Raw genomic sequence first — 12,500 nt, forward strand, 5'->3', positions numbered from 1 at the left:
GAACTGAGTGAAATAAGAATTTGAAGGGGAATGAAGCTATAGGATTGAAATCAATGAAAAGCAAAAACTGAAGTAAAGAAGGAGATTCTGGGAGGGATAATGGAAGGAAGGGGAAAGTTAAGGTGTAGAAGGATGGATGGAATGGGGGAAGAGAGAAGTGTGAGAAGGAAAGAAGGAAGGGAGGTGACGAGAGAGAAAAAAAAAGAATGGAAGATGGGCATCATGTTATAGCCCCAAGTCACGTGATAATGAGGTACACCAAGGACCCCTTCCACACACACACACACACATACACACACACACACACACACACACACACACACACACACACACACACACACACACACACACACACACACACACACACACACACACACACACACACATACACACACACACACACACACACACACACACACGCACACACACACACACACACACCACATACACACACACGCCACATACACACACACACACACACACACACACACACACACACACACACACACACACACACACACACACACACATTTCAAGTGTACACAGTTTCAAGTGTAGATATGACAGAGCCCGATAGGCTCAGGAATCTGTACACCTGTTGATTGACGGTTGAGAGGCGGGACCAAAGAGCCAGAGCTCAACCCCCGCAAACACAACTAGGTGAGTACAACTAGGTGAGTACACACACACACCCACCCACACACCACACACACCCACACACACACACACACACACACACACACACACACACACACACACACACACACACACACACACACACACACACACACACACACACACATGAGCTATGAGGAATGGCTTCAGGCTCTAATCCTCACGTCCCTGGAAGACAGAAGAGTAAGGAGAGACATGATAACCATCTTCAAAATTTTCTAGGGAATTGACAGAGTGGACAAAGACTCAATTTTTAGCATGCGTGAAGCACAAACAACCCAGCAAACACAGAACGTTTGTGGACGTTTTTAAATGGGTGCCACAAAGGTAATACTGTAACTTTTGACATAAATACGTATATCTGACATTCTTAAAACCAAAGGATATAACTAAAAACATATATTCTTGAGACACAGTTTTTTAAGATTTATGTAAAAATTTAAAAATAATAGTAAATGCTATGGTATTATAATGTTTTCATGCTTTATATTTAAGAATAAATAATTTTCAGTCAACATTTAGTTTTTTTTGTTTACTTTCTGTAAAGCTATCCAATTTACGTTCTTTTAACATAAATATAACATTTATATGACGTCAGTATAACGTTATTTACACGACATCATTACGTTATTATGATGTTATATTAACGTATAATTCCTGTATGAAAACCAGAATATATATTGAACTTTATGTTTTAAACCTTGTAAAGTTATCATAAAAATTGGAATAAGACGGTAAGCATGCTTTACTTATGAAAATATACAAACAAATCAACAAAAACATTTTAACATAAAAAACATAAACATAACATAAATTAATTGCATGCATGGGAGTTAACTGGAACTCTGTAATATTGCATACATGAACCTTAAGGTACAAACCCAGTGTATTTACTCATGCAGTTCTTTCCTAAATCTAAATTTTTCCAATTTTTACACTTTGTTTCGAGTTCTGTCTTGTGTTGCTACTTTTAATACCCCATTAATGTCCCCTTTGTTATGTCCATTCATCCCATTGTGCACCTCTACCATATGTCACTCCTAATTCTTTGCTTTTCTAGAGAATGTAATATAAGCTTTGACAATCTTTCTTCATATGACAGGTTAACAGGTAGAACAAAGATTACCATTTATATATGGATAACTATTATAAGTCGGTTTGAATGAGTGAATTGCTGCTTGAAGATAGGTATATACACCTGCGGTACTATCAGATTGCATCGTGGTGAGCCTAAAACCTTTCAGATCCAAGCAAAGGGTAAAATGCCAGCAGATACAATTGCGAACACATTGATACCAAAATGAAAGACATATGACGAGAATTGAGGTAACCAAAGTGAAAAGAGTGTTCACATTACATTGCACTAGAGTGCTCCCAGGTTACTTTCTCTCACTTTCTCTGTTTTGTGCGGATGGTACACCTTGCTTTTGGAGTTTATATGCATTTAAACCTGTAGATAATTCTATTGCTAACACATTGATACCAAAATGAAAGACCTAGGATGACAATTGGGGTGACCAAAATGAAAAGAGTGTATACATTTTATCGCTCTTGTGCGCTCCCTGGTAACACACTCTCGCTTACTCTGTTTGTTGCGGATGGTAAGCCGGGCTTTTGGAGTTTATATGCCTTTAGTCCTGTAGAGAATTCTATTGCGAACACATTGATGCCAAATTGAAAAAACTAGGATGAGAATTGAGGTAACAAAGTTGAAAAGGGTATACACTTTTCAGTATTATCACGCTCTCTAATGTAATGAGAGTTGCCTGAGGGTGGCTCAGCTTTCTTTTTCTGGTACCCTTGGCCTACATTCATCTTGTCGGCGGGTGGAGCGCGCTGCTGTCTTTGACATTATATGCACATAGTTCTGTTGGGAATTCTATTGCGAACGCATTGATACCAAAATGAAAGACATAGGACGAGAATTAAGGTGACAAAGTTGAAAAGAGTATGCACTTTTCAGTATTTCCGCGCACTACCAGGGAATGTCCAAACAAAAATGGAGAGAGTGGAGGGGTAACTTGCCCAAAACGCGAAAGTGTTTGGGGAGATTAACTTTCGTTCAATACTATTATGCAAAAGGAGCCACACATCTATGGTTCATCCAATAAAATCAGCAGACTTCTAGATGTTACTACTGCTCGGCTTAGACTCGGTTACAAGTATTTCTGGGAATTCTCATTATCTGCCGATGTAGACCTGACCAAATGTTGACTGTCAACAAAATTATTTGCACACCCCTTCGTCACTATGTGATAGTGAATTCAGAGACAATTCTATAACCAATGTACCAACGATGTGTCAATATTTCATTCAAAATGATCTGGTACCAGAAATTTTAGCCAAATATCCCCAGTTTGCTAACTGTAAGTAGTAACTAAGTGATTGTAACCTATCCACCGCTGCCCACTGGATGGGGAGCGGTGTGCAGGACAAACATATCAATTGTGACACTAGCTCTACACATATGTCAGTTGCTTAATTTAGAAACTGTACTTGTGATCGATCTCGAACCCATTGTTGATGTGACGACTTATACTGAATTTTGTAACTAGCTCATCAAGATTGTAACTTGCTTAGCTAAATGAATTGTGGGGTTCAGTCCCTGAGCCCATTATGTGCCTCTGCAACCCTTTCCACTACCGCCCACAAGATGGGTATGGGGTGCATAATAAATGAACTAAACTAACTTTAAGGCATCCTGAAAGAAAGCTTGGAGGGCTTGAAAAATTGCAGAACGAAGCCTTGAGGATAATCCTTGGGTGCCTTCGTACCACAAAGATACTTAATATGGGAAAGGAACTTAATATTCCGAGCGTTGTTTATCGTGTTACTGAAAATAACTGTCAAATTGGTATAAAAATGCGTAGGCTAGCTCATCCTAACCGTTGCACAGAAGCCCTCCAGAATTTCTTTATTGAATGTAAACATTGTTTCAAATAGATAAATAAAATTGGAACTGAACTCAGAAAGAATCAGATTTATAATTTGTACCAAGAGAGACAACAATAGCACTTTCCTGCACTGTAGGAAATTACACCCTTTTCAATTTTAATCCCTCCCTTTCCATCAAAGGAGCAAATTAGAGATCAGTCCCAGCTTTGTTTTGAGGCAAAGCTCAACGTCTTAAGCCATATTGATGCTCTGTCCACAGAGCATTCTCTCTCTCAAATCATATACACTGAAGATTTCCTACAGCGCCCAACGGGTGCAGCTGGAAGTGCAGTTGTCCTGGCAATAGGATATGACTTATATTTTGAGTGGGGAGTCCGTATAAACAACTGGGCCTCTACCCTTCAGACTGAACTATTTGCCTTGCTCCTTGCACTGAAATGTGTACAAGTATCCAAACTTGATACATTAATTGTAAGTGACTCTTTATCATCCTTAATTGCTCTCAACTCTTTAAGACATAACTGTAACATGCTTGTGTCTGAAGCTAGACACAAATACAATAACAACTTGAGGAACCTTATCATAAACAATAATCTCAACAAAAATCACATAGTTCTCAGAGGTGATTTCAATATTGACCTAGAACTACAAAATAACCCTCAAGTAGACTATTTCCTCAACAGCATGAATTCCTGTATGCTCATCCCCGCAATCACCAGGCCCACCCGAGTCACTCAAACATCTGCGACTACCCTGGATCACTGATGGACCAACATAACAGCTCCTCTTACATCAAGTATAATCACTGACAGAACAACTGACCACTATCCTACCTTCCTTGTAGCGAACATGGCCATAACACCACCAGGTAACAAGAAAATTACCTTTAGGTTACACAGTGGAGCGGCAATAGGCAATCTCACAAATGCCCTCCACAATGTAAACTGGGAATCTAAATTTATCAATACACAGGATAATAATTCGTTAACTAGCCTCTTTCCAAAATTTAAAACCTTTACAATACTTATTGTCCTCTCCTCACCAAGCAAGTAACTGGCAAAAAGGTTAAATAATCCCTGGCTCACTAATGGCATACTTAAAGCAATCGACAAGAAACATGAATATGAAAAAAAACTTAGGATTGGCCTAGTTGGAAAAGAAGTAGTTAAGAGGTACTCATCAGTGCTTACCAGTATAATAAGAGCAAAGCGTTCCTATTACGAGAATAGATTCAAAGAAGCAAAAGGCAACATAAAAAGCACATGGAGAGCCATCTCTACCATCCTAGGAGCTAAACAACATTTACATAATAAGATAAAAATCTCCAAGGATGGTTATACACCTGCAACAGATCTTGAAACAGCAACTGAATTTAATAGCTTCTTTTCATCGTTTGGTGCTAACCTTGCCCGAAAAATCCCAGAGACTCAGACATATGTTACCACATATCTTTCACGCAGCTATCTAAACTCTCTTCTCCTCTCTCCGGTCAGCCCTACAGATGTTGTGTCCATCATTCACTCGCTAAAAACCAAAGCTGGGAACATTAGTGAAATACCATCGATAGTACACAGGCGTGCCTCCCATGCCCTTGCACCATCCATAGCACTGCTGTTCAACAAATCCCTAGAGTGTCATTCCTTCCCTGATATCCTTAAAAAAGCAAGAGTAACGCCAGTTCATTAAGGAGGTAACACGGCAGACATAAATAATTACAGACCCATATCGAATCTACCTATATTATCAAAAATATTTTTTTTTTTTTTTACAAACAGCTCTACTCCAATCTTGTAAAATTCAATATACTAAGTCCCTGTCAGTTTGGCTTCCGCTCCCAAAAGAGTACCAATGATGCTATTGTTAGTCTGCTTGACTTAATCTTCTCAGCCCTTGACAAAAGTGAGTTTGCAATTGAACTCTTCATCGGCCTGAGAAAGGCCTTTGATACTGTTAACCATAACTACCTCTTACTTAAATTCCACCATTATGGAATCCGTGGCCTTGCCCTAAACTATATCCGATCCTATCTTAGTAACAGACACCAATATGAAGCCATCAATGATATAACCTCTCCCACTCTACCACTTAATTACCGTAAAGGTGCCACAGAGCAGCATCCTAGGACCCTCCTGTTTCTTATATACATCAATGATCTCCCTAATGTCTCTAACATACTTAAACCTATATTGTTGGCTGATGATACTACTCATCTACTCTGACCCCAACCCACTCCTGTTAAATAATGTTGTAAACAATTAATTAAAAAAAGTCTACTTGTGGATGTCAACCAACAAACCTCACACAAAACATAGAAAAGACCTACTATATCTTATTTGGAAACAAATCAACAAATGCAATTCAGCTTCAGATAGATAATGTAAACATTAGCAATAAAAATGATGGAAAGTTTCTTAGCCTATACTTAGACAAGAGACTCAACTTCCGCACCCATATACAACACATAACTAAAAAGGTTTCTAAAACAGTTGGTATACAATACAATACAATACAATTTTACAATACAATTTTATTTAGGTAAGGTACATACATACAATAAATATTTACAAGGATTGTTTGACTTATAGGTATAGCTAGTACATACAATGCCTAAAGCCACTATTACGCAAAGCGTTTCGGGCATGATAAACTTAAATGACAAGCTTAATACTAATTGAGCATAATGAGTAGAATGAAAACAAGAAATGAAAACATAGATGAAAAAGCAGCACAAATACAATTATGTCGACAAACAGCGCTCTTTAAAGAAAAAAACAGACATTGGTTGACAATAGAAGGGTAAGGTAGGTTACAGGGAATTTATTAGGTATAGCTTCGCTTTTAACTTAAACTGGTTGAGAGAGGTACAGTCTTTAACATGGTTGGGAAGGTCATTCCACATTCTGGGCCCCTTGATTTGTAGAGCATTTCTAGTTTGATTAAGTCGTACTCTAGGAATATCAAAACTGTATTTATTTCTGGTGTGATGCTCATGGGTTCTGATACAACCTTCTATGAAGCTTTTGAGATCAGGATTGGCATTATAGTTTAGCGTTTTATATATGTATAATACACATGAGAGAATGTGCAGTGACTTAATGTCTAACATATTCAGAGATTTAAGTAGGGGTACCGAGTGATGTCTGGGGCCAGAATTGGATATTGTCCTAATAGCAGCTTTGTGTTGAGTAATTAGAGGACGTAAGTGATTTTGGGTAGTAGAGTTCCAAGCACAAATACCATAGTTGAGATATGGATAGATATGGGAGTAATAGAGAGTCACCAGGGCAGGGCGTGGTACATAATATCTGATCTTAGAAAGAATGCCCACAGTTTTTGAAACTTTTTTTGATATGTTTAGAATGTGTCCCTGGAAATTAAGCTTGTGGTCAATGAGAATGCCAAGGAATTTGCCATCTAATTTGTTACATATTAATACTGTTACTGTTACATATTACTGTTACATATTAATACTGCTAATTTAATACTGTTTAAGATCAGATATTATGTACCCTACTCTGCTCTCCTCTCACTCTATTATGCACTTATCTATCCCTATCATTCTTATGGCGAGATTATAACTTAAGATTATAAGTTAATCTTATACTCGCTTCATTATCTTATAGCATAACTAATTAACACTAATTACAGAAGCTACACAGGTGATACTTTGGTGTGAGCTGAGCGCACTGAGCGTCGGTATCGCTACACCCTTGTTCCTTAACAACCCTTTGGACCTTTATTACAGAAAAATAGAATCAATTAATTTAATAAAATATAAAATATAAGTGCTTACTTACGATAATACTATCGGTGGAACACAAAATCTTCTTCTTCTTGATAGTAGGTGCAGTTTGCATGAAGGGTTAGTCCTCGCCATGACTGAACTGACGACAAAATGGCCGCTGTGTTGATATGGCGTCAGATGACGCTTTGACGTCACAGGTGAGGGACGCTTTGCGCATTACTCCCTCGTACTTAAAAAGTACTACAGGTACTTTTTGGTTTTATTTTTGAATATGGCAGAAGTTGGACAGCTTTTCAAATCATTATAAGGGAGTGAGTTCCATAGACTAGGTCCCTTTATTTACATAGAGTGTTTACATAGATTAAGTTTGACTCTGGGGATATCAAAGAGATATTTATGTCTGGTGGGGACGTGGCCATGTGTTCTATTACATCTGTCCAGGAAGAAATTCAGAACAGGGTTTGCAGTTAGAAAAAGGGCTTTATAAACGTAATTTACACAGGAGAATGTATGGAGTGAATTTGTTTAGCATGTTTAAGGATTTGAACAAGGGAGCTGTGTGTTGTCTGAAGGTAGAGTTAGTTATTGTCCTGATAGCAGATTTTTACTGGATGATGATGGGCTTGAGGTAGTTTGCAGAGGTTGAACCCCAAGCACAAACGCCATAAGAATGATAGGGATAGATAAGTGCATAATAGAGTGAGAGGAGAGCAGAGTAGGGTACATAATATCTGATCTTAAACAGTATTAAATTAGCAGTATTAATATGTAACAGTAATATGTAACAGTAACAGTATTAATATGTAACAAATTAGATGGCAAATTCCTTGGCATTCTCATTGACCACAAGCTTAATTTCCAGGGACACATTCTAAACATATCAAAAAAAGTTTCAAAAACTGTGGGCATTCTTTCTAAGATCAGATATTATGTACCACGCCCTGCCCTGGTGACTCTCTATTACTCCCATATCTATCCATATCTCAACTATGGTATTTGTGCTTGGAACTCTACTACCCAAAATCACTTACGTCCTCTAATTACTCAACACAAAGCTGCTATTAGGACAATATCCAATTCTGGCCCCAGACATCACTCGGTACCCCTACTTAAATCTCTGAATATGTTAGACATTAAGTCACTGCACATTCTCTCATGTGTATTATACATATATAAAACGCTAAACTATAATGCCAATCCTGATCTCAAAAGCTTCATAGAAGGTTGTATCAGAACCCATGAGCATCACACCAGAAATAAATACAGTTTTGATATTCCTAGAGTACGACTTAATCAAACTAGAAATGCTCTACAAATCAAGGGGCCCAGAATGTGGAATGACCTTCCCAACCATGTTAAAGACTGTACCTCTCTCAACCAGTTTAAGTTAAAAGCGAAGCTATACCTAATAAATTCCCTGTAACCTACCTTACCCTTCTATTGTCAACCAATGTCTGTTTTTTTCTTTAAAGAGCGCTGTTTGTCGACATAATTGTATTTGTGCTGCTTTTTCATCTATGTTTTCATTTCTTGTTTTCATTCTACTCATTATGCTCAATTAGTATTAAGCTTGTCATTTAAGTTTATCATGCCCGAAACGCTTTGCGTAATAGTGGCTTTAGGCATTGTATGTACTAGCTATACCTATAAGTCAAACAATCCTTGTAAATATTTATTGTATGTATGTACCTTACCTAAATAAAATTGTATTGTAAAATTGTATTGTATTGTATTGTATACCAACTGTTTTAGAAACCTTTTTAGTTATGTGTTGTATATGGGTGCGGAAGTTGAGTCTCTTGTCTAAGTATAGGCTAAGAAACTTTCCATCATTTTTATTGCTAATGTTTACATTATCTATCTGAAGCTGAATTGCATTTGTTGATTTGTTTCCAAATAAGATATAGTAGGTCTTTTCTATGTTTTGTGTGAGGTTTGTTGGTTGACATCCACAAGTAGACTTTTTTTAATTAATTGTTTACAACATTATTTAACAGGAGTGGGTTGGGGTCAGAGTAGATGAGTAGTATCATCAGCCAACAATATAGGTTTAAGTATGTTAGAGACATTAGGGAGATCATTGATGTATATAAGAAACAGGAGGGTCCTAGGATGCTGCTCTGTGGCACCTTTACGGTAATTAAGTGGTAGAGTGGGAGAGGTTATATCATTGATGGCTTCATATTGGTGTCTGTTACTAAGATAGGATCGGATATAGTTTAGGGCAAGGCCACGGATTCCATAATGGTGGAATTTAAGTAAGAGGTAGTTATGGTTAACAGTATCAAAGGCCTTTCTCAGGCCGATGAAGAGTTCAATTGCAAACTCACTTTTGTCAAGGGCTGAGAAGATTAAGTCAAGCAGACTAACAATAGCATCATTGGTACTCTTTTGGGAGCGGAAGCCAAACTGACAGGGACTTAGTATATTGAATTTTACAAGATTGGAGTAGAGCTGTTTGTAAAAAAAAAAAAAAATATTTTTGATAATATAGGTAGATTCGATATGGGTCTGTAATTATTTATGTCTGCCGTGTTACCTCCTTAATGAACTGGCGTTACTCTTGCTTTTTTAAGGATATCAGGGAAGGTATGACACTCTAGGGATTTGTTGAACAGCAGTGCTATGGATGGTGCAAGGGCATGGGAGGCACGCCTGTGTACTATCGATGGTATTTCACTAATGTTCCCAGCTTTGGTTTTTAGCGAGTGAATGATGGACACAACATCTGTAGGGCTGACCGGAGAGAGGAGAAGAGAGTTTAGATAGCTGCGTGAAAGATATGTGGTAACATATGTCTGAGTCTCTGGGATTTTTCGGGCAAGGTTAGCACCAAACGATGAAAAGAAGCTATTAAATTCAGTTGCTGTTTCAAGATCTGTTGCAGGTGTATAACCATCCTTGGAGATTTTTATCTTATTATGTAAATGTTGTTTAGCTCCTAGGATGGTAGAGATGGCTCTCCATGTGCTTTTTATGTTGCCTTTTGCTTCTTTGAATCTATTCTCGTAATAGGAACGCTTTGCTCTTATTATACTGGTAAGCACTGATGAGTACCTCTTAACTACTTCTTTTCCAACTAGGCCAATCCTAAGTTTTTTTTCATATTCATGTTTCTTGTCGATTGCTTTAAGTATGCCATTAGTGAGCCAGGGATTATTTAACCTTTTTGCCAGTTACTTGCTTGGTGAGGAGAGGACAATAAGTATTGTAAAGGTTTTAAATTTTGGAAAGAGGCTAGTTAACGAATTATTATCCTGTGTATTGATAAATTTAGATTCCCAGTTTACATTGTGGAGGGCATTTGTGAGATTGCCTATTGCCGCTCCACTGTGTAACCTAAAGGTAATTTTCTTGTTACCTGGTGGTGTTATGGCCATGTTCGCTACAAGGAAGGTAGGATAGTGGTCAGTTGTTCTGTCAGTGATTATACTTGATGTAAGAGGAGCTGTTATGTTGGTCCATCAGTGATCCAGGGTAGTCGCAGATGTTTGAGTGACTCGGGTGGGCCTGGTGATTGCGGGGATGAGCATACAGGAATTCATGCTGTTGAGGAAATAGTCTACTTGAGGGTTATTTTGTAGTTCTAGGTCAATATTGAAATCACCTCTGAGAACTATGTGATTTTTGTTGAGATTATTGTTTATGATAAGGTTCCTCAAGTTGTTATTGTATTTGTGTCTAGCTTCAGACACAAGCATGTTACAGTTATGTCTTAAAGAGTTGAGAGCAATTAAGGATGATAAAGAGTCACTTACAATTAATGTATCAAGTTTGGATACTTGTACACATTTCAGTGCAAGGAGCAAGGCAAATAGTTCAGTCTGAAGGGTAGAGGCCCAGTTGTTTATACGGACTCCCCACTCAAAATATAAGTCATATCCTATTGCCAGGACAACTGCACTTCCAGCTGCACCCGTTGGGCGCTGTAGGAAATCTTCAGTGTATATGATTTGAGAGAGAGAATGCTCTGTGGACAGAGCATCAATATGGCTTAAGACGTTGAGCTTTGCCTCAAAACAAAGCTGGGACTGATCTCTAATTTGCTCCTTTGATGGAAAGGGAGGGATTAAAATTGAAAAGGGTGTAATTTCCTACAGTGCAGGAAAGTGCTATTGTTGTCTCTCTTGGTACAAATTATAAATCTGATTCTTTCTGAGTTCAGTTCCAATTTTATTTATCTATTTGAAACAATGTTTACATTCAATAAAGAAATTCTGGAGGGCTTCTGTGCAACGGTTAGGATGAGCTAGCCTACGCATTTTTATACCAATTTGACAGTTATTTTCAGTAACACGATAAACAACGCTCGGAATATTAAGTTCCTTTCCCATATTAAGTATCTTTGTGGTACGAAGGCACCCAAGGATTATCCTCAAGGCTTCGTTCTGCAATTTTTCAAGCCCTCCAAGCTTTCTTTCAGGATGCCTTAAAGTTAGTTTAGTTCATTTATTATGCACCCCATACCCATCTTGTGGGCGGTAGTGGAAAGGGTTGCAGAGGCACATAATGGGCTCAGGGACTGAACCCCACAATTCATTTAGCTAAGCAAGTTACAATCTTGATGAGCTAGTTACAAAATTCAGTATAAGTCGTCACATCAACAATGGGTTCGAGATCGATCACAAGTACAGTTTCTAAATTAAGCAACTGACATATGTGTAGAGCTAGTGTCACAATTGATATGTTTGTCCTGCACACCGCTCCCCATCCAGTGGGCAGCGGTGGATAGGTTACAATCACTTAGTTACTACTTACAGTTAGCAAACTGGGGATATTTGGCTAAAATTTCTGGTACCAGATCATTTTGAATGAAATATTGACACATCGTTGGTACATTGGTTATAGAATTGTCTCTTAATTCACTATCACATAGTGACGAAGGGGTGTGCAAATAATTTTGTTGACAGTCAACATTTGGTCAGGTCTACATCGGCAGATAATGAGAATTCCCAGAAATACTTGTAACCGAGTCTAAGCCGAGCAGTAGTAACATCTAGAAGTCTGCTGATTTTATTGGATGAACCATAGATGTGTGGCTCCTTTTGCATAATAGTATTGAACGAAAGTTAATCTCCCCAAACACTTTCGCATTTTGGGCAAGTTACCCCTCCACTCTCTCCATTTTTGTTTGGACATTCCCTGGTAGTGCGCGGAAATACTGAAAAGTGCATACTCTTTTCAA

Source organism: Procambarus clarkii, chromosome 41 (genome assembly GCF_040958095.1).
Source record: "Procambarus clarkii isolate CNS0578487 chromosome 41, FALCON_Pclarkii_2.0, whole genome shotgun sequence".
NCBI classification, from domain to species: domain Eukaryota; kingdom Metazoa; phylum Arthropoda; class Malacostraca; order Decapoda; family Cambaridae; genus Procambarus; species Procambarus clarkii.